Source organism: Erpetoichthys calabaricus, chromosome 12 (genome assembly GCF_900747795.2).
Source record: "Erpetoichthys calabaricus chromosome 12, fErpCal1.3, whole genome shotgun sequence".
Classification (NCBI taxonomy): Eukaryota; Metazoa; Chordata; class Cladistia; order Polypteriformes; family Polypteridae; genus Erpetoichthys; species Erpetoichthys calabaricus.
In genome coordinates, this window is record NC_041405.2 from 42,429,223 (window position 1) to 42,452,809 (window position 23,587).

Here is a 23,587-nt window from a genome sequence, read left to right on the forward strand (position 1 = left end):
CAGCCCCTCTCAAGGAGATTGGTTCCAGAGTCCAAGCTGTGCGTCGAGGTGAGTCCGACTATATCTAGCCGGAACCTCTCAACTTCGCGCACTAGCTCAGGCTCCTTCTCCTTCAGAGAGGTGACATTCCACGTCCCAAGAGCCAGTTTCTGTAGCCGAGGATCGGACCGCCAAGGTCCCCGCCTTCGGCCACCACCCAACTCACACTGCACCCGACCTCCTTGATTATGAAGCTGGAAATTGGATGTGTGATGATGATTGTTGTTAGTGCATATACCCTGCAATTTGGGTGTGCAATGGATGAGAAAGAAGATTTTTGGAGTGAGTTGGATGAAGTGATGAACAGTGTACCCAAGGGACAGAAAGTGGTGATTGGAGCGGATTTCAATGGACATGTTGGTGAAGGGAACAGAGGAGACGAGGAGGTGATGGGTAGGTATGGTGTCAAGGAGAGGAATGAAGAAGGTCAGAGGATAGGCTATGGTGAATACGTATTTTAAGAAGAGGGAGGTACATAGGTTAATGTACAAGAGTGGACGAAGATGAACACAGGTAGATTACATCCTATGCAGAAGAGTCAATCTGAAGGAGATTGAAGACTGCAAAGTGGTGGCAGGGGAAAGTGTAGTTAAGCAGCATAGGATGGTGGTCTGTAGGATGACGTTGGAGATCAAGAAGAGGAAGAGAGTGAGGGCAGAGCCAAGGATCAAATGGAGGAAGTTGAAAAAGGAAGACTGCAAGGTTGAGTTTTGGGAGAAGGTGAGACAGGCACTGGGTGGTAGTGAAGAATTAGCAGACAGTTGGGAAACTACAGCAGATGTAGTAAGTGTGACAGCAAGAAGGGTGCTTGGCGTGACATCTGGACAAAGGAAGGAGGAAAAGGAAACCTGATGGTGAAATGGGGAAGTACAGGAGAGTATACAGAGGAAGAGAATGGCAAAGAAGTAGTGGGATAGTCAGAGAGATGCAGAAAGTAGACAAGAGTACAAGGAGATAAGCACAAGGTGAAGAGAGAGGTGGCAAAGGCTAAAGAAAAAGCATTTGATGAGTTGTATGAGAGGTTGGACACTAAGGAGGGAGAAAAGGACCTGTACCGATTGGCTAGACAGAGGGACCGAGCTGGGAAAGATGTGCAGCAGGTTAGGGTGATAAAGATGGAAACAAGCGAGGAGAGTGTGTTGAGCAGATGGAAAGAGTACTTTGAGAGGCTGATGAATTAAGAGAACAAGAGAGACAAGAGGTTAGATGATGTGGAGATAGTGAATCAGGGAGTGCAACGGATTAGCAAGGAGGAAGTAAGGACAGCTATGAAGAGGATGAAGAATGGAAAAGCCGTTGGTCCAGATGACATACCCGTGGAAGCATGGAGGTGTTTAGGAGAGATAGCAGTGGAGTTTTTAACCAGATTGTTTAATGGAATCTTGGAAAGTGAGAGGATGCCTGAGGAGTGGAGAAGAAGCGTACTGGTGCCGATATTTAAGATTAAGGGGGATATGCAGGACTGTAGTAACTACAGGGGGATAAAATTGATGAGCCACAGCATTACGTTATGGGAAAGAGTAGTGGAAACTAGATTAAGAAGGGAGGTGATGATTAGTGAGCAGCAGTATGGTTTCATGCCAAGAAAGAGCACCACAGATGCGATGTTTGTTCTGATGGTGTTGATGGAGAAGTATAGAGAAGGCCAGAAGGAGTTGCATTGCGCCTTTGTGGACCTGGAGAAAGCATATGACAGGGTGCCTTGAGAGGAGCTGTGGTATTGTATGAGAAAGTCGGGAGTAGTAGAGAAGTATGTAAGAGTTGTACAGGATATGTACGAGGGAAGTGTGACCATGGTGAGGTCTGCAGTGGGAGTGATGGGTGCATTTAAGGTGGAGGTAGGATTACATCAGGGATCGGCTCTGAGCTCTTTCTTATTTGCAATGGTGTTGGACAGGTTGACAGACAAGATTAGACAGGAGTCCCCGTGGACTATGATGTTTGCTGATGACATTGTGATCTGTAGCAATAGTGAGAAGCAGGTTGAGGAGACCCTGGAGAGGTGGAGATACGATTTGTGACAGACAGATATCAGCAAGAGTGAAAGGGAAGGTCTACAAGACGGTAGTGAGACCAGCTATGTTATATGGGTTGAAGACGGTGGCACTGACCAGAAAGCAGGAGACAGAGCTGGAGGTAGCAGAGTTAAAGATGCTAAGATTTGCATTGGGTGTGACGAGGATGGACAGAATTAGAAATGAGTACATTAGTGGGTCAGCTCAAGTTGGATGGTTGGGAGACAAAGTCAGAGAGGCGAGATTGCGCTGGTTTGGACATGTGCAGAGGAGAGATGCTGAGTATATTGGGAGAAGGATGCTAAGAATATAGCTGCCAGGCAAGAGAAAAAGAGGAAGGCCTAAGAGAAGGTATATGGATGTGGTGAGAGAGGAGAGGTGATGGGTGTAACAGAACAAGATACACAGGACAGAAAGATATGGAAGAAGATGATCCGCTGTGGCGACCCCTAACGGGAGCAGCCAAAAGAAGAAGAAGAAGTTAAGATTCTAGCAGCTGCATTCTGCACTAGTTGCAATCAATTGATGTCTTTTTTTAGATAGTCCTGAGAGGAGTGTGTTACAGTAATCTAGTTAACTGAAAACAAAAGTGTGAACTAATTTCTCCGCATCTTGCAAAGTTATAAGAGGTCTAACGTTTGCTACATTTCTTAAGTGAAAAAATGCTGTCCTAGTAATCTGATTAATATGCAATAAAATATTTTCTCAGGCTCCTTTTCTCACCCCTCCTTTAACCGCCACCTTATCGTGGTGGAGGGGTTTGCGTGTCCCAATGATCCTAGGAGCTCTGTTGTCCGGGGCTTTATGCCCCTGGTAGGGCCACCCAAGGCAAACTGGTCCTAGGTGAGGGATGAGACAAAGAGCGGCTAAACAAACCTCCTATGATGAAAAACAATTTTGGACGGCGTTTTCCCTTGCCCGGACGCGGGTCACCGGGGCCCCCACTCTGGAGCCAGGCCTGGAGGTGGGGCTCGATGGCGAGCGCCTGGTGGCTGGGCCTGCACCCATGGGGCTCGGCCGGGCACAGCCCGAAGAGGCAACGTGGGTCCCCCTTCCCATGGGCTCACCACCTATGGGAGGGGCCAAGGAGGTCAGGTGCAGTGTGAGTTGGGTGGTGGCCGAAGGCGGGGACCTTGGCGGTCCGATCCTCGGCTACAGAAGCTGGCTCTTGGGACGTGGAATGTCACCTCTCTGAAGGGGAAGGAGCCTGAGCTAGTGCGCGAAGTTGAGAGGTTCCGGTTAGATATAGTCGGACTCACCTCGACGCACAGCTTGGACTCTGGAACCAATCTCCTTGAGAGGGGCTGGACTCTGTACCACTCTGGAGTTGCCCCCGGTGAGAGGCGCCGAGCGGGTGTGGGTATACTTATTGCCCCCCGACTTGGAGCCTGTACATTGGGGTTTACCCCGGTGGACGAGAGGGTAGCCTCCCTTCGCCTTCAGGTGGGTGGACGGGTCCTAACTGTTGTTTGTGCGTATGCACCGAACAGCAGTTCGGAGTACCCACCCTTTTTGGAGTCCCTGGAGGGGGTGCTAGAGGGCATACCTTTTGGGGACTCCCTCATTCTGCTGGGAGACTTCAATGCTCACGTGGGCAATGACAGTGAGACCTGGAAGGGCGTGATTGGGAGGAATGGCCCCCCCGATCTGAACCTGAGCGGTGTTTTGTTATTGGACTTCTGTGCTCGTCACGGATTGTCCATAACGAACACCATGTTCAAGCATAGGGGTGTTCATATGTGCACTTGGCACCAGGACACCCTAGGCCTCAGTTCGATGATCGACTTTGTGGTCGTGTCGTCGGACTTGCGGCCACATGTCTTGGACACTCGGGTGAAGAGAGGGGCGGAGCTGTCAACTGATCACCACCTGGGGCCTCATGTATAACGCCGTACGTAGAACTCACACTATAACATGGCGTAAGCACAAAAGCGGGATTGTGCGTACGCACAGAAAAATCCAGATGCAGGAATCTGTGCGCACGCATACTTTCACGTTCTTCCACTACATAAATCCCGATTTGCATGAAAAGTAACGCACGTGCACGCGCCTTCTGTCCCGCCCCAACTCCTCCCAGAATTACGCCTCTTTGAATATGCAAATCAATATAAATAGCCTTCTGTGAAAAGACAATGGGAAAAGCACAGGGGAAAATATAAGAATTTCAGCGAATACCAAGTGGAGGCAAAGGAAAAACATACTATTTGTTGGTTTAAACAGTGGTATAATCAACAAAAGAAAGTTGATCGCGTGACAGAGTGTCGGAAAAACTCGAAAGATCAAATTCACAAAGTCGCACAGTGGCCGAAATAAAAAAGAAATCACATATCAAAGTCGCTGTGAAAAGGCGAGTTGTAGCCCACCGTCTGAGTGTCATATGAAAGCGTATTAGGGTACAAACAAAAAACATAGGCACACAGTGGGAAAAAAGCACGAAATGTCAACTTTAATCTCGAAATTTCCACTTTAATCACGTAGTTTATTTTGCCATTAAAGTAGAACATCATAAACTTCATCTTAAAATCGTTTATTTTACTAGTTTCTCAAGTAGCATGTTAAATGCTTTTTTCTGTGTTTGATCTTCTATGTGCTCTGTGTGTGAATCACTACGTGCTTCCGTTCTTTCTCTTTCTCCGACAGGACACAGAATGCATTACATTCGAGATATTACAGCTCTCTGAATAATTAAAATACTGAGATGTATACGTGATATCATTTTCATGATGATAGGAATGAAAGCATGTCATTAAACATGGGAACACGGTGGCGCAGTGATTGTTCATATCTCACGCAAGAGGCTTGCTGCACCATGTGTGACCTTCGATGAAATAATTTATTACAGAAGTACTGTCTCTTTCAAACGTACTAACCTCCAATTCCTGTCCATACTTTTCTTTCTCCAATCGCCACACAATCAGCTCTGTAATAGATGTTAAGACATTTGTAAGCTTAGAACGCCGATTCTTCAAAACTTTTAAGGAACATTGAAATATCTTCGTAGTACATGTTTAATTATTCTATTCGTCTATCCTTCCAGTGTCGCGTCAGCACCAGCAAGAATACAGCGCAAGGCAGGAGCTATCCTTGAACTAGCTATATGCTGCGGCACCGTGTCCTCACATGTTTAATTATTAGCAATACAGATTATTTAAATGAAGTTAAAGTTTTATCTGTATACTATAAGCAACATATTTTGCTGCATTTCATCTTGAAAATGATATTGTCATCATACGCGCTTTATAAAGTAGCGCAGGTTGTGCAATATTATAACTGTAGTGCAAGTTTACAGTGAGGTGATTGAGTGCGTTTATAGTTCTTGGGATGAAACTGTTTCTGAAACGTGAGGTCCGTACAGGAAAGGGTTTGACGCTTTTTGCCGTGGTTGAGGTAGTGTGTACTTGAAACTGTATACCGATAATTCTCTTTCCGATCATCTGCTGCTGTGATTCACACTCAGATACAGTGATATAAATACTCCGAGTGGTGCAGTGAGAGTAATATGGAAAAAGATGATCCGCAGTGACAACCCTTAACGGGAACAGCAAAATGAACAAGATGCAGTGAGCGCAACAACGCTAAAGCAGTTCTGGTATTTGGAATACTATGGCTATTCCCTGGCCCATTATATTGCAGCAGGTTAATTACAATCAGATGCATTACACTAATAAACAATATGCAGTTAATTTCAGTGTATTTATAAAGCCGCGTCAGGAATGTGGAGCTAAGAAAGAAAGGATGAGCACACAGGAACAGTAGTTTGACCATTCTGTGGACCATTATATTGTTACAGGTTAATTACAATCAGATGCATTAAATTTATGAACGATATGCGGTTAATTTCAGTGTATTTGATAAAGCCGCCGCCGTGGATGTGGATCTAAGAAAGGGTAACTACACAGGAACAGTAGCACTGCTTTGACACTGGGTGCCGCCAGTCTGCAAAACCGGGCGGATAAATTGCGTACGCCAAGGAATGAGTTACCGTGGAAATGTGCGTGGCTTTACGCCAAGTTTAGGTTTTATACATCGCGATTTGAGCGTGGAAAGGTTCGTACGCAACATTTCTGTGCGTACGCACCGTTTATACATGAGGCCTCTGGTGGTGAGTTGGCTTCGATGGTGGGGGAGGATGCCGGTCGGGCGTGGTAGGCCCAAATGTGTTGTGAGGGTCTGCTGGGAACGTCTGGCAGAGCCCCCTGTCAGAAGTAGCTTTAACTCCCACCTCCGGCAGAACTTCGACCACATCCCGAGGGAGGTGGGGGACATTGAGTCCGAATGGGCCATGTTCCGTGCCTCTATTGTTGAGGCAGCTGACCGGAGCTGTGGCCGTAAGGTGGTCAGTGCCTGTCGTGGCAGCAATCCCCGAACCCATTGGTGGACACCGGCAGTGAAGGATGCCGTCAAGCTGAAGAAGGAGTCCTACAGGACCCTTTTGTCCTGTGGGACCCTGGAGGCAGCTGATAGGTACCGGCAGGCCAAGCGGAATGCGGCTTTGGTGGTTGCTGAGGCAAAAACTCGGGCGTGGGAGGAGTTTGGGGAGGCCATGGAGAACGACTTTCGGACGGCTTCGAGGAGATTCTGGTCCACCATCCGGCATCTCAGGAAGGGGAAGCAGTGCAGTGTCAACACTGTATATGGTGGGGATGGTGCGCTGCTGACCTCGACTCGGGACGTTGTGGGTCGGTGGGGGGAGTACTTCGAAGACCTCCTCAATCCCATTAACATGCCTTCCAATGAGGAAGCAGAGCCTGGGGACTCGGAGGTGGGCTCCCCCATCTCTGGGACTGAGGTCACCGAGGTGGTCAAAAAACTCCTTGGTGGCAGGGCCCCGGGGGTGGATGAGATACGCCCGGAGTTCCTCAAGGCTCTGGATGTTGTAGGACTGTCTTGGTTGACACGCCTCTGCAACATCGCATGGACATCAGGGACAGTGCCTCTGGATTGGCAGACCGGGGTGGTGGTCCCCCTCTTTAAGAAGGGGGATCGGAGGGTGTGTTCCAACTACAGAGGGATCACACTCCTCAGCCTCCCTGGAAAAGTCTATTCAGGGGTCCTGGAGAGGAGGGTCCATTGGATAGTCGAGCCTCGGATTCAGGAGGAACAGTGTGGTTTTCGTCCTGGTCGCGGAACAGTGGACCAGCTCTGTACCCTTAGCAGGGTCCTGGAGGGTGCATGGGAGTTTGCCCAACCAGTCTACATGTGTTTTGTGGACTTGGAAAAGGCATTCGACCGTGTCCCTTGGGGAATCCTGTGGGGGGTACTCCGAGAGTATGGGGTACCGGCCCCCCTGATAAGGGCTGTTCGGTCCCTGTACGATCAGTGCCAGAGCTTGGTCCGCATTGCTGGCAGTAAGTCGAACCCATTTCCAGTGAGAGTTGGACTCCGCCAGGGCTGCCCTTTGTCACCGATTCTGTTCATAACTTTTATGGACAGAATTTCTAGGCGCAGCCAGGGCGTTGAGGGGGTCCGGTTTGGTGGGCTCAGGATTGGGTCACTGCTTTTTGCAGATGATGTTGTCCTGTTTGCTTCATCAGGCCGTGATCTTCAGCTCTCTCTGGATCGGTTCGCAGCCGAGTGTGAAGCAGCTGGGATGAGAATCAGCACCTCCAAATCTGAGACCATGGTCCTCAGCCGGAAAAGGGTGGAGTGCCCTCTCAGGGTTGGTAGCGAGATCCTGCCCCAAGTGGAGGAGTTCAAGTATCTTGGGGTCTTGTTCACGAGTGAGGGAAGAATGGAGCGTGAGATCGACAGGCGGATCGGTGCGGCATCCGCAGTAATGCGGGCTCTGCATCGGTCTGTCGTGGTGAAAAAGGAGCTGAGCCATAAGGCAAAGCTCTCAATTTACCAGTCGATCTATGTTCCTACCCTCACCTATGGTCATGAACTATGGGTAGTGACCGAAAGAACGAGATCGCGAATACAAGCGGCTGAAATGAGTTTCCTCTGCAGGGTGTCTGGGCTTTCCCTTAAAGATAGGGTGAGAAGCTCAGTCATCCGGGAGGGGCTCAGAGTAGAGCCGCTACTCCTCCGCATCGAGAGGAGTCAGATGAGGTGGCTCGGGCATCTGATCAGGATGCCTCCTGGACGCCTCCCTGGTGAGGTGTTCCGGGCACGTCTAACCGGGAGGAGGCCCTGGGGAAGACCCAGGACACGCTGGAGGGACTATGTCTCTCGACTGGCCTGGGAACGCCTTGGGATTCTCCCGGAAGAGCTAGAAGAAGTGGCCGGGGAGAGGAAAGTCTGGGCATCTCTGCTCAAGCTGCTGCCCCCGCGACCCGACCTCGGATAAGCGGGAGACAATGGATGGATGGATGGATGTTACTGCATTTTGTTATATTAGGATTTCCACACTTTTGTGTTTTCTCTTATTTTCATCTCAGGTGTGAACTTGTATTACATACTTTACTCCCCAGTCAGGCCTAAGCAGCACTTAAGCTAATTTTGTAATATACTTATATAACTATTGTTTGTGTTTATTTAAAAAAAGGCCTTTCTTCCAAAGAGACTTAATACACTATTGCTTATGGAGGGTCTGGACCCACCCCTAACAAGAATGTACCACAGGCCATTATAAAAGGTGCTTTTATCAGAATACACTGTATTTACTTTTCCCCTCTGTGCTCTGTCATTGTAATGGTGCTAACTCTTTTGTAAAATGCTTTGTGTAAGTATGCTTGCTAAGAAAAGCCATTGTGATTTTGTCATTGTTTTTCACACAGCGTGACACTCTCAGACTTTCTCTATTATGCGCCTTTTAACTTAATGTTTCTTAGAAATAAATGACCACTTGGGCGACAGTTAAAGATCATGTAAGGTAGCTATAAAGACTGAGGACCCCCTCCTAGTTGAAAAACTGAAAATGCAACATTTGTGACATAGTGTTAAATAGTACAGTGTGTAATTATAAAGAATTTACTTCATTTCTTTTTTGAGAGATGTGTTTTATAGTGCCAAACCCCAATTGTATAAATATATATCCTTTCTATATATGAACCTTAATAATTTACTCATTGATCTTTTGAAACTACTTATTCCAACACAGGGTCAAGGAAAGCCATAACCTGTTAATGAATGTACCATGCATACAACAGGAAACAAACATACAGAAGATGCCTGTTTCTTACATTTCATACTCACTCTATTTAGAGTCAACAAGTCAACAAGCATGTTGTTGATGGAATATAGAAGGAAAAACACAACATCTTTTGCAAGAACTGTTGGTCACTGTTCTGGGACTATAGCATGAGCTCTGGCCTTATGAGACAGCAGTGTTAACCACTTTCATCCTTGCTGCCCTTTAATATTACGTTTCATTAAATGTTATTCACATATCCTTATCCCCTCATTCCTTACTTACAGTATATATCTGTCAATATTTTGTTACTAAAAGTAGGTTCATTAAAAACTTGACTTATCTGTGTCAAAGACTGACAAGAGAATTATTAAACACCAGTAACAGAGCACTGTGTATACTGTACACTTGACTTGAGCATTCATAGTTTTCATACTTATTCTCCGTACGTTTAGCATTCCTTTGCTCAGAGGTTGATGCACTTGCTGCTTCCTGAGCAGCTCTTCTTTTCTCCTCCCTAGCGGCCCACTTCTTCTCTTCTTTTGCCGGCATCTTTTTGCGTTAAAACTGATCAAGTCAGTATTTGTGTTGCAATTACTTAATACGTTTTCCTTAATGTTTCACTTAAGCTGGCGCTTAAGTCTTCAATCTGCCTCAATAATGACTTAAGATACAGTATGAAGAAGTAGGGGAAGTGACTGCGAAGTTGGTAGAGATGAGAACGGCGCCTGTACAAATGCTCCGTATAGCCGCCCTACTGGCCACTACCGAGAATTGATTCTACAATATAATAAAATACACATAGTATATTGTGTACCAAATTTCAGGTCAATAAGTCAAATGGTTTGTGAGCTATAGGTGATTTTAAATCCTGAACAGACAAACGGACAGCCACAGTAGCATATTATTTATATAGATCAGGCTCCAAAAGCAATAGAGAATTAGTGATAGATAGATACTTTATTAATCCCAAGGGGAAATTCACAAAATTGAAGTTAAATTTGTGGCTAAAGGAGCTTTACAAACAAACACATGGCGAGCCTTCTCAGGAGTGTACAGTGCAAAAGTTGAGTATGTCTGGCACAGCATTGTGTAGAGTGGTGTTTCTTAAACTGTGGGCCCACAGCCCCCTAGTGGGGAGAAAAATAATTTGATCTCAAAATTCTAGAAGCTGAAAATGATAGTCTTGAGGGATATGGGGACCACGAGTTCTTAGAAGGCTACAATAAGCTACCTTTTTAATGTCCTTTTGTTTTTTTTGACAAGCAAATTATTTTATCAAAAGCAACTTATAAAAGAGGTCAACATGATCAAGTAACTTAGTCTGGGGGTCTGTTTGGGAATGAGTGGTACAGGACAAGTTTACAAAATTGACCAAAAAAGTAAAGTGCGCAGAACAAAAATATAGGTTAGTTGCAATTCCTAGACAATACCTAACAGCTAATATCATTTTGATAGAAGTTCACCAAACAAGAGAGTCTTCAGATGCTTCTTAAACACATTAAGGGAGTCAGAATTTTGAATGGAGGTGGGCAGCTCATTCCACCAACTAGGAACTACACATTTAAAGAGTCTGGAGTGAGATATAATGCCACACAGAGGTGGCATCACCAGACACCATTCATAAGCAAAACTGAGTGGTTGAGAATGGGCATAGGATGTCACAAGAGTTTCCATATATACATTTGCTCATCCAATGACTACTCTGTAGGCAAGCATCAAGGATTTCAACTTAATACGTGCAGCTACAGGGAGCCAATGTTGTGATCTGAAAAGAGGAGTAACATGTACTTGTCTCGGCTGGCTGAACACCAGACTTGCTTCTGCATTTTCAATTATCTGCAGTGGCTTGGTCACACATGCCGATACTCAAGCCAACAACAGTAGCAGTAGTTATGAGAAGACCAAAGCCAAAGAATACTGTATAGAGTTAATCTGTAAGACTGAGATATAATAGCAACAGGGCTCTTAAACTACAGCTGATCATCGATCAACACACCAAGGTTGTGTACCAACTTGGTGAGTGTTAGTGAAAATTAATCAAACTGAGCAGAGATGAGGTGCTGAATAAACGGGCAAGCTGGGATAAATGAAGGTCTGCCTTTGCCAAGTTAACTTGGAGATAGTGTACCTTTAATATTATGGATTATTACTTACTATTTGACTGATTTCTTTACATTTCTTTTGTTTATCCAGTTGGACTACTTGCGTTTGAAGTGACTTGATCAAGGTCATACACTGTCAATAGCAAGAGATGAGCCCACAAGGTTTTGAAGTGCTAGGTCCAAAGTCTTAACCACTAGACCACACTGCCTAGTAAAGTCCCCTCTTTTCTTCTCTGTGTTTCCCTTCAGTTTTTCATTTGGCTAAAAACAGATCTTAGTCTCAGTACAAAAGTGAGTCAATGTGTGTATAGCCCTACTTGAACAAGATATGTTTTACACCAGGAAGTACCCATTGCTGACTGCCACTCCCAAAGAATTTTTACTATAATTTTGTGTCCTTTAAGTTTAACTTATTGGGAGGGAAAGCGGGCGTAACAGATTTGGTGCCCGGGTCCTCTCTGAAAAATATCTAGAAGGTAATCTATCTTTCCTGACTACGTGATTTTAGTCCTAATGTTTTCTGTAATGCCTTATTAGCATGTGATAATTCTGTAGTGAGTTCCTCTTTAGATATGCACTGTATTAGCACTATACTGTAATAACTAAGCACGATCTAACTAAAAACCCAGACAAATCAGTGTAAATGTGAATAAATAATTACCATTTCACCTATAGATGCGCATAGTATCAGAACTATAACAGCAGATTATATATTAAATAAAAAAATCACATTAACATGAATAACTTAATTACAATTGCAAGGGGCTCTAACATTCCGATACAGGTCTGCTATTCTGAGACCTTAAATGTGGCTTTGCTAAATATTAGAGCATTAACAATCTTATCAGTGATAGGAAAATCGACTTGTTACACTAAGTGAAACGTGGCTCAGCTCAGATGGTGCAACAGTGTTAATTGAAGCAGCACCTTCAAATGACAGCTTTGTTCATTTAGTTCTCCAAGGCAAAAAAAGCTGCGGTTTAGAGAATATTTACCTGAGCCAATTAAACAACTGGTTTTGGTACTTTCATGTCTTTCGAGTATCTTGCCATGGTTATTCAAGGAGTGTCCAGGTCTCTCATATTGACCATTTATGGACCTCCAAAATATAATATGTCTTTTATTGACAAATTATCAGACTTAGTATCCTCTTTAATAAAATCCCTTTGTGCATCCAGGTGTCTGTGTGTGTATGTCTTCTGGTGAAGTGCGCATGCGCGGGGCACGGTGCGATGCACGATATTACTATCAAAGAAAGTTAGAGGCGTTTTACGGAAATACAAACCAGTATTACTGCAAAAGGAAATTAAAGGCACACAATACAGTGACGCATATTAAATCCACATACAAGCCAGTATTACTGTCAGAGGATATTAAAGGCATATTACCAACGCGCACACCTGTATTACCTCCAGAGAAAATTAAAGGTACCGGTATATTATGGACGTACAAGCCAGCGGACGTACAAGACAGTATTACTGTCACTGAAAATTAAAGACACACAATACACGGTGGCAGCCCATGAAGAACGATCAGCTCAGCAAGTAAACTTCAACAAAAGAAAGGCTGAAAGAAAAATATGACCAACAAAAAGAATGAGGTCAAAGTCCCTTGCCATTTAATATAGACTGTTCCTACTAATGTTTATGCACAACTGTTCCAGCGCCCGTTATTGTAACGGGCTAAATGACTAGTCTATAATAATAACTAGGCTCCTAATTGTAGGCGATTTTAATTTTAATGTGAATAAACAGTGTGACCCAAATGCAAGAGAATTCATGAACTTACTGCACTCTTTCGATTTATTAGTCCTCACGTCAGCCAGCCCATACATAAGGAAGGACACACATTGGATTTAATAATTTCAAAAGGATTAAAAGTTGACATGAGGCAGGTAATTGATGTCAGTATATTGGACCATTTTTGCATATTACTGATAACTACAACTAATTAGAAGAGTATTGTTAAAAAAACATTATTTTGATGTATCTACAACCTCAGTGTTTGATAATATTCTAAACAATCAGTCCGATTGTAGTGCTTACCTCAATAATGCTAATGCTGTTAACAGTAAGGTGGAAACTTTTTATGCTAAGGTGAGAGTTGCAGTTGACATAGTGGCTACTGAAAGGACTGTTAAGGAAACCTCCAGCTCTAGTCTACCTTGGAAGACCCAAAGGCTATCTAATTTAAAGAGAACATGCCGGAGAGGTGAGTGTAAATGGAGAAAAACTAAACTGATAGTCCACTATAAAATATTGAAGGCTAAAATAAATGAACATACCAACACAGTCTGCCTTGAGAGGCAGCCCAATTTCTCTAAAATTATAAATGATACTGCTAGTTATCCAAGAGTTTTATTCTCAACTATTCATCGTCTTATAAACCCAGTTCACTCAATGTAATGCCTCCTTAAAACCTCTAGTGAAACTTGTGAAGCCTTTTCAATATTTTTAAACACAAAAAAATTAAATTAGAAATAATATAATACATCCCTTCCAAGTTAATCCGATTGAATCCCAGCATTCCCTTTTAAACGAATCAAATTCTTTAACTGAAATAAACCTGTGTCCTTGACCCAATACCAAAAGGCTTTTTCAAGGATATCTCAGATGTACTAATCTACTATCAATTAGTGTACTTGACTTAGTGAACTCATCATTACATTTGGGAATCTTCCCTGACTGCCTTAAGACTGCAATTGTTAAACGCCTGCTCAAGAAAAACAATCTCAACTCCTCTGTTTTTGACAGCTTTAGACCAATTTCTAACCAGCCTTTCTTAAGTAAAATTCTAGAAAAGCAGTTATTAAGCAACTAAATGATTATTTGATTAAACATTCTACTCTTGACAAAAATTCAGTCAGTTTTTAAAACAAATCACAGTACAGACACTGTATGGGTTAAAGTAGTAAATCATCTGTTGGTTAATGTGGATAGAGGCCATGTATCTGTTTTTGTTCTCTTTGACTTGAGTGCAGCATTTGACACCATAGACCACAATATTCTTATAAACTGCCTTAGACAATGGGTGGGCCTCTCCAGCAGTGTCTTAAAATTGGTTTTATAGCAGTAGTGTTGTACTGTGTTAGCCATAGATTGATACAGGAGAAAGTAGGGTGAAACGACACCTTTTATTGGCTAACTAAATAGATTACAAATGCAAGCTTTCGAGGCAGCTAAGGCCCCTTCATCTGGCAAGGAAATTGGTTTTAGTCTTACTTAACAGGTAGAAAATCTTTGTTAGTTGTGGTGATTTTACTTTGGAGACTCAAGATATTTTATATGGTGTACCACAGATGACACACAGCTGTATTTATCAATAGTGCCCAATGACCAAATGTCTTGCTTGTGTTTCTGAACAGATTAGTAATTTTCTCAAACTAAATAAGAATAAAACAGAAATCTTAGTGATTGGCAAAATGGGATATCGTGAGGGTATTAGAAATAACTTTGATCCCTTAGGCTTAAAAATCAAAATGTGGGTGAAGAATTTTGGGGTAATTATTGACTCTGACCTAAACTTTAAATCGCATATTAACCAAATGACCAGGTCTTCATTTTTTCACTTAGTCATTATAGTCTGGTAATCATTTTTTTTCAAATGCACGATAATGACTTGCATTCGCATACTGGCGGGTTTTAACTATACAGTACAAGTAGAAAGATAACATACTGTCCCTGGTGAGTTTGTCTTTTGTCCCGCGTAGGGAAGAGTCTACACTTGGGTCCATTTTCCTTTTTTTCGATTTTTACCTGAATTAGCTAATTAATGATTTTTATACTGAGATACTGAACGTATAACCGTAAACGTCATTCATTTTGAAACCTTTAGCTGTCCAACCGGGATTGCTGGAGAAATTCGAAATGGCACATTGTTTGTGTGAAGAGGAACACGTTTCACGTCTGTCGAAGGCGTGAGGCCCTCTCCATCCGCCTCGAGTGCCGATCGGCAGCTAGTGAATGAACGCTGACCACCCACCCTCCCTTATTGTCAGCCAGTAAACTCTGGGCGCTGTTTGGCTGGCTGCTGGTGTGTGGAAATCGAGGAAACGCACGGGATCCGGAGCCGGTGGGTGTTTTCCAGAGTGGCGTAGGTACAGTGAATATTATAGAAAACATTACGAGTGAAAGTAGTCGGTTTGCATTTTATTGTGTTATTGGTAATGTGCTGCATGCTCCTCGTTTATTTTGACGGGTTGGGGTTTCATCCATATAGTTGTGTAAAGCACGGGCGCTTTCGACCCCTTATACTGAGGCGCATAATAATGGCGGACTTTCTGCAAAGTAGGCTTATAAAAAGCAGTGGCAATGGAAACGTTTTACTAGTCGATTCAAGTCATATTTCATTTGGATAAAGCGAAAGGATGTGGTGCATGAAGTACGACTGCTTTGCCGCTAAGAACACTACCATTCGGGCATCATTTGAGATGACACACATTGCATGATTACGCTTAAAACCAGTCGAATTGTGTTTCTTCATTTTCCTAATTTGGTGAAAACATTGCATTTTATATTCTACGTCATTCGTGCGGTCAATTGAAAAACGTATCCCGGAGAAAAATGGTTAAGGCGCTATATATCAAGGCCCCTGTTCGCCTTTGCCTGGGTTACAAAGTGAAACCAACTTGAAATCACATGTTGCACTACAGAAATGTCATTTGTATATATAAAAAAAACATTACGTTATTTTTTTACTCGTTTTACACACATAGGCGAAAAGACCGTCGAGTGGTGGCGAAAGCACTTTCAATCATGCGGCGCTCTCCAGCTTGCAGCATGTCGTTCATAAGGAAATGGAGGCGGGGATGGGCAGTCAAATTAGAATTTAGGGGTGCTATTCTCAAAGCTATGTTGCTTTGCAGACAAAAGGTATCGTGGAATCCGTTCCGTGTTTTGCGCCAAGCTGCATTCGATGTCTTTCGCGGCCGATTGGGATGAGATCTCGCGAGTGTTTCGCCACAGCATGGTCTACGCGGACCAATGGGAACTAAATCTCGCGCTCGTTGCAGCACAGCAAAAACTGCTGCAAAAGATGCACACTTTTAAAGGCGCAGCCGCCTTATTTTTTATTAGTATTAATTCTTTTTTTTATTTGGTTTCCAACGCGACTGGGACGAAAGCTGAAAATTAATGCACTCATCTGATTGTAAGGGGAAGCATAGGAATTAAACACTCCAGGTAAAATATTTACCTTTTTCTCTACAATTAGTGTTCCCGTCCCAGACAGAGCGCATTAGAGTTGCAAACTTACGGTGGGCACAGAATATGCAGAAAAAAAAATAAAAATGGAGTTCCAAAATGTCTTCCTTTGTTTATCGATTCCTTATCTGCTCCAAAGTGTAATAAAAACGAAATATAGAGTCGATTGTTTTCAGTATTCAGTGCAGTATATTTTAAGTCCACCAATCTTGACGGAGAAGTTCTTTTTTGCTTTCGAAACATGTTCTAGCATATGAATTGCGCGCTGGGGGGAGGTCGGGCCTTAGCAGCAGTGTAACACTAGTACATATTTTCGCGGATAAATCGAGAGCTTGCCAAGAAATCGGCAAGCATGGAACGCCGATGCGTTTTCCACAGACTCATCTTAGTGTTCGTTTCGATTCAGGACGTTTTCGATGAAGGACGGTTAAGCCCAGCGACCTTGGCTTACAGTTTGTGCCGACCTCACTGTTCCCCTCTTTCTTGCTACACATGGCATTAAAGGCAATTGCAACCTGGGCCCGGTGTGCAGGAGAGAAAATACTGTTGCATGCAGAAGGTATCCTCCTTTCAAAAGGGCCAGGCCCCTCGCTAGGCGTCTGGATCCAACAGTGCTCGTCACGGTGCCGATTTCCAGCAAGACTGTTTATGTGCAGGTATCACGTTTACTGCATGGGCACTGTAATCGTGTTACATAAAATGGACATAATTCTGTACTAATTAGAAAAATAAACCAATTCGTATCCTCCGTGGTTAATTGAATTCCACAATCGGGTTGGATTCACCAGCCCATTAAAAAGCAGCGTGAATGCGAATATAAACTTTGTTATACTTCTGGAAGTAGTCATCCAGCAGGAGCAAGTTTGAGTTCGTACATGGGACGTTAACAACAGTAAAGTCCGAACGTGTAGTAGGGGGATGGGAGTCGTGCAACAGCTTTGGTGCATCCAGTTCCTCTTTATCGTCGTTTGACTTCGTTGAAGAGAAGCGGCAGCTGGATATTTTCTATTTAAATAAGTAATTGCGTGCCTAAGGAAAAAAAAACAGGTTTGAACAGTATTCTACCATGTTGTTAAGTTTTTAAATTAAGTGATCCAACTTTTAGTGTAGAAACCGCTTGATCAGAAAGCTACTTGGTATATTGTACTAGTTATCGCGGACCTGTGGGATTTTTAAAAGTCGGGATCCCATTGGAATCTGTAAACGAATAGGTTTTGTGTATTTGTTTTTGTAATTTCGATAGAAAGTAATGCTAAAGTTAAATTTCAGGTGTTGCTAAATTTGCTCGATTAGCGGATCGCACGGAGTTGGAGGAACTTCTTCCTACTGATGAATCTGTCCAAAATTCATACATAATTGTTAATACGTTTTTTCAATTGTGCACCTCTAGGAAGTGAGTGCATTTATGATATGCTGGGTTTTGTGTGCTGTGGTATACAAGTTAAGGTGGGTTATACTTGATGCATGTTTTCACTTGTCCGCTTGCGTTATGAATTAACCAAACTTTAATATGCTTGAAGTACCAACAGAAATGTAAAAAAGTGTACAAAAGCGTTGTTTTGAATTTCTGTTTTTATATTTTAATGGAGTATTTCCCAAAGAGAGAAGTAGAACGTTTTGTAATGTAATATTTTCTCCTTGCACATTTTTTTCATTAAGCAGAGTTAATGGATAAAGGTAGGCGTAGTAAACGTCTAAGGGCTCGCTTGTGAGGGATACTCATTTTACAGTACATTTTTTTTTTGCTTAAATATGGAGAGAGTTGATCACGATATGGTTATGCATTAGTTAGTGCTGCTGCCTCACCTTTGCAGGAGGCTGCACTTCAATCTAGTTTCGGTGTGTTTTTTCTTGTCTCCCTTAGCATACATGGGTTAATTTCTCATATCTGAAAGACAATGGAGGTGGAATATCTCTAATTGCACCTTTAATTGGAACGTAGTTTTGTAGGATGAGTAAATATATGAACAAGGGGAGACTGTTTAGTTGATTAGTACTTGTAGAGAAGTTTTCTAGATGTCCCATTAAGATTAATGTTAGAGCAATCATACTACTAACAAACAAATGCTGGTATTGTTTACATGATTGATTTGAGAACTTGGTTAAATTTAAGGTTTTTGTGTATTTGAGTCTGAATTAATATCCGCTCCTATAATAACAGTAGTACATTTTGTAAAGTTTTTGCATTAAAATCATTCTTCATACATCAAAGGTATTAAGTCCACATTATAAGTACATTATATTTCTTCTCAAATGATATGTTAATATTATAAAAAATTTTTATGTTTACTTGCCAATTCACAATAATATACATCATGTCCTGGGGGCTCATGTATAAACGGTGCGTACGAACATTTCCACGCTCAAATCGCGATGTATAAAACCTAAACTTGGCCTAAAGCCACGCACATTTCCACTGTACCTCATACCCTGGCGTACACTAGTTCTCCACTCAGTTTTGCAGACTGGCAGCACCTAGCATCAAAGCAGTGCTACTGTTCCTGTGTGGTTACCCTTTCTTTCTTAGATCCACATTCCTGACGTGGTTTTATAAATACACTGAAACTAACTGCATATTGTTTATTAGTGTAATGCATCTGATTGTAATTAACCTGTAACAATATAATGGTCCAGGGAATAGCCATAGTATTCCAAATACCATAACTGCTTTAGCGTTGTTACTCTCACTGCACCTTCTTTTTCTTCTTTCAGCTGCTCCGGTTAAGGGTTGCCACAGTGGATCATCTTTTTCCATATTACTCTCACTGCATAACTCGGAGTATTTATATCACTGTATCTGAGTTTGGAATCACAGCAGCAGCTGATCGGAAAGAGAATTATCGGTATACAGCATCTAGCACACACTGCCTTAGCCACGGCAAAATGCTTCAGAGCCTTTCCTGTACGGACCTCGCGGTTCAGAAACGGTTTCATCCCAAGAACTTTAAACGCACTCAATCAGTCCATCAAGTGCTCCTTGTAGAACTGTTTGTACTTATAAGTACAATTACCTCACTGTAAACTTGCACAACCTACGCATCTTTATAAAGTGCGTATTTACATATGATGACGATATCATTTTTAGGATGAAATGCAGCAAAATATGTTGATTATATTATACAGATAAAACTTTAACTTCATTGAAATAATCTATATTGTTAATAATTAAACATGTGAGGACACGGTGCTGCAGCGCCAGCTAGTTCACTGATTGTTCCTACCTCGTGCTGTATTCTTGCTGGGCTGGTGCGACACTGGAAGGATAGAATAATTAAATACGTACTACGAAGATATTTCAATGTTCCTTAAACATTTTGAAGAATCATCGTTCTAAGCTTACAGATGGCTTAACGTCTATTACAGAGCTGATTGTGTGGCGATTGGGTATTTGGAGAAAGAAAAGTAAGGACAGGAATTGGAGGTTAGTACGTTTGAAAGAGCAAGTACTGCTGCAATGAATTATTTCATCGAAGGTTGCGCATGGCGCAGCAAGCATCTTGCGTGAGACATGAACGATCACTGCGCCATCGTGTTCCCATGTTTAATAACGTGCTTTCATTCCTATTATCATGAAAAAGATATCACGTATACATCTCAGTATTTTAATTAATATTACGAATGTTATGGATTCTGTGTCCTGTCGGAGGAAGAGAAAGCCCGGAAGCACATAGTGATTCACACACATAGAACACATAGAAGATCAAATACAAAACAAAGCATTTAATGTACTACTTTAGTTACGATGGGATTTGAGAAACTAGTAAATTAAACGATTTTAAGATGAAGTTTATGATGTTCTACTTTAATGACAAACTACGTGATTAAAGTGGAAATTCCGAGATTAAAGTTGACATATCAAGCTTTTTTACCCACTGTGTGCCTATTTTTTTTTTCTCTGTACCCTGATAAGCTTTCATATGACACTCAGACAGTGGGATACGACGCACCTTTTCATGGCGACTTTGATATGTAACAACTTCTTTTTTTATTTCGGGCACTGTGCGACTTTGTGAACTTGAGCTTTCGAGTTTCTGCGACACTATATGTCACTCGATCAACTTCCTTTTGTTGATTTATATCACTGTTTAAACCAACGAATAGTAAGTTTTTCCTTGCCTCCACATAGTATTCGCTGAAATTCTTCTTTTTTCCCCTGTGCTTTTCCCATTGTCTTTTCACAGAATGCTGAGCTTAAGGGCTATTTATATTGATTTGCATATTCAAAGAGGCGTAATTCTGGGAGGAGTTGGGGTGGGGCAGCAGGCGTTTGCATGTGCATTACTTTTCACGCTGATCGGGATTTATGTTACGGAAGAACGTGGAAGTTGGCGAATGCACAGATTTATGCATCTGGATTTTTCTGTGCATACGCACATTCCCGCTTTTGTGCTTACACCATGTTATAGTGCGACTTCTACGTAGGGCGTTATACATGAGGCCCCTGGTCTTAGTGATATGATATGTACGTGATGTTGACCTGTAAGGCGATTAACTGAATTTTTCTCCTTGTAAAAATCAGTTGTTGATGCTGTAAATGTGGGGGTGATTTATTAAAAATTGCATCTGTAGTTCAGAAATTGTATGAAAGCCTTGATACAGTCATGAGGTCTTTAAAACAACTTCATGAATAATTTGTTTACATTTTGCATTATTTGTAGCCTGTGGGGTGTTATAAGTCCTATTACGGATCAAGAGGTGCTGAAGTATTGTAAATAGTATTTACCTGAGATGCAATCCATGGTTTAAAATATATGTGCTGACTAGGGGGACAAGCCCCCCTGTTGCCTTGACCTTCAGCTAACTAAATCACCCAAATACAAACATTGGTGTTATGTAGTGCTGGGCAGTAATAATGGCGGACTTGTATGACCAAACTTGTATATCACAGTATTTTTCAAAATTATACCGGTTTCACGGTATTGGACGGTATTTTTTTCCCATGCATGAGTGGATGTTAACCACATTTTCCACTGCAGTTACTGGCTAAGAATAACCTATTTCACTGTCATGAGAATTGTACATTGTACAAAAAAAAAAACATTTTAATGTGCACGCAAGTATTAATACAGGTTTGCATGGCCCCATAAAGTGATAGTTTTCAAGGGGGTGGCACTAATGAAGAGAAGGAATCACATTGCATGACAGATGCAGTCAAAAAATAGAACCTTTTTATTGAACAAATAATATTTTCAACCATCCAAAGAGGCATTTAGACTTAGTAAAATATCCTGAGGTGCTTGTCAAAAGTTGTATTGCACTGAACATGTCTTAGAAAAGGAATAAATAAATATTTTTTGTAAACCAACTACACTTTGTTAATGTTAACAATCTCTGTCCACTGACACGTTAAAGTGACTTTTTAAACAACTTTACCATCATTAAACTGCATAATATTTAAAGTAATTAATTAATAACAATACAATAAATAATAGTGCAATTTCCAGTAATAATACTATTACTTCCAAGACTTCAAAGCCCAGGTGCATTATACAGTATTCACCAAATTAAAATAAAATAAAATAAAACAACTTGGTGATGACATCTTTACCAACTGAACCAGTCATTTAGGCAAATTGCATTAATATGGACCTTGCTTCGAGCTAAGCTATATACATAAATAATAAAACTGCAACTTGTACTTATAATGCTATTTGCGGTATAGCCCTACGGAAGCGTATTAGGGCCACGGTGAAGAAAAAAAAAACATGGACACATTGAAGAAAAAAAACCAAAACTATATGTCAAGAATAAAGTCGACATTTCCACTTTACTCTCATAGTTTATTTTGTCATTAAAGTAGAATGTCGTAAACTAAACTTCATCCTAAAATCAATGTTTAATTTACTACATTTTCTCAAACCCTGTCATAAGTTAATATAGCACATTAAATGCTTTGTGTTAAGTGTTCCTCGACCCAGTTGTTAATCGCTATGCGCTTCTAAAACTGACTTCCTCTGCACTAAGAAGAGGCGCCGGCAGCGATTGCCGCACAGAATATTCACTTTATGATATTCCTGCTCTCTGAAAATGTAGAATGCTAAGATGAATTTTCATGATAAATGCATTAAAGCAGGTATTAAACATGCACAATAGTGCTGCTCCCTAGCAGTAAGGGGTCCCCAGGTGTACGTTCAGTGTAGAGAACTTTATGGCAGGTGTGACGAGGCTCCAGAAAACTGGATGTATGAATGGGTATCGCACAGGTTTAACTTAAATATTGTGTAAATATTGGGTTTGTGATCTGGTGGTCTGAGACACGAACACAGAATTCAATGGATGTTCTTCTGAGTGGGCTTTCTTTATTGCATGCGTGCTGTCTCTGTCTGATGTACCAAACCCTCAGTTTCTATCTTTCCTTTTTCTTTCTCCACATAACCAATCACCACGCGATAAACGTCTTTGTTAAATTAAACCTAGTTATAAACTTAGACCACGGAGTGTTCAGAACTTTTAAAAAATCTTCGTTCTACATGTTTAATTATGCCATCCATTCAGGGTTGCGCCCATCCCAGCAAGCATTGTGTGCGAGGCAGGAGCAAATCCTGAACGTGGCACCAGCACATCGCAGGGTGAATACGAGCAATAAACACACTAGCAGGGTCAATATAGCCTAACAAAACCCCACATCCTACATGACTTTGAAAAAAACTGAAGCATGCCGAATAAACCCACCAGAAAAACATGCAAATTCAAGGCAGGGAACACCTGGGACCCCCTTGTGGCGACGCAGCAGTGCACCTTCAACGCCATCGTGCCCCCACATGATTAATGCATGGTTTAATGCATTTCATCATGAAAATGATATCAAGTGTTTATCTTAGCATTCTAAATGTTCAGGGAGCAGGAATATCATGAAATTAATGTATTCTGTGTGGAGATTGCTGCCTGCGCCTCCTCTTAGTGCAAGAGGAAGTCAGTTTAAGAAGCACATAGCGATTAACATGGCTCGGGGAACACTTAACACAAAGCATTTAATGTGCTGCATAACTTATGACGGGGTTTGAGAAAATCTAGTAAATTAAATATTCATTTTAAGATGAAGTTTAGTTTACGATGTTCTACTTTAATGACAAATTACGAGAATAAAGTCAATATGTCGACTTTAATCTCGACATAAACGGCGAGAATAAAATAGAAATGTCGAGAATAAAGTCA

General features: G+C 42.0%; 2 protein-coding genes across 5 annotated transcripts in view; one reads left to right on the plus strand and one right to left on the minus strand.

The window, feature by feature from the left end:
* The window catches only part of LOC114662108 (gap junction beta-1 protein-like), a 396,450-nt gene that overhangs the window by 129,239 nt on the left and 243,624 nt on the right, over positions 1-23,587 (minus strand). The window lies entirely within an intron of this gene.
* The window catches only part of LOC114662106 (zinc finger MYM-type protein 3-like), a 184,547-nt gene continuing 176,135 nt past the window's right edge, over positions 15,176-23,587 (plus strand). The window contains exon 1 of one of the 3 annotated variants that reach the window (XM_028815440.2): positions 15,176-15,327. The gene's annotated coding sequence lies outside the window, so the exon portion shown is untranslated. Of the gene's footprint in view, positions 15,328-16,182; positions 16,412-23,587 lie in introns of those variants that run through there. The other 2 variants (XM_028815442.2, XM_028815441.2) reach the window with 2 other exon arrangements.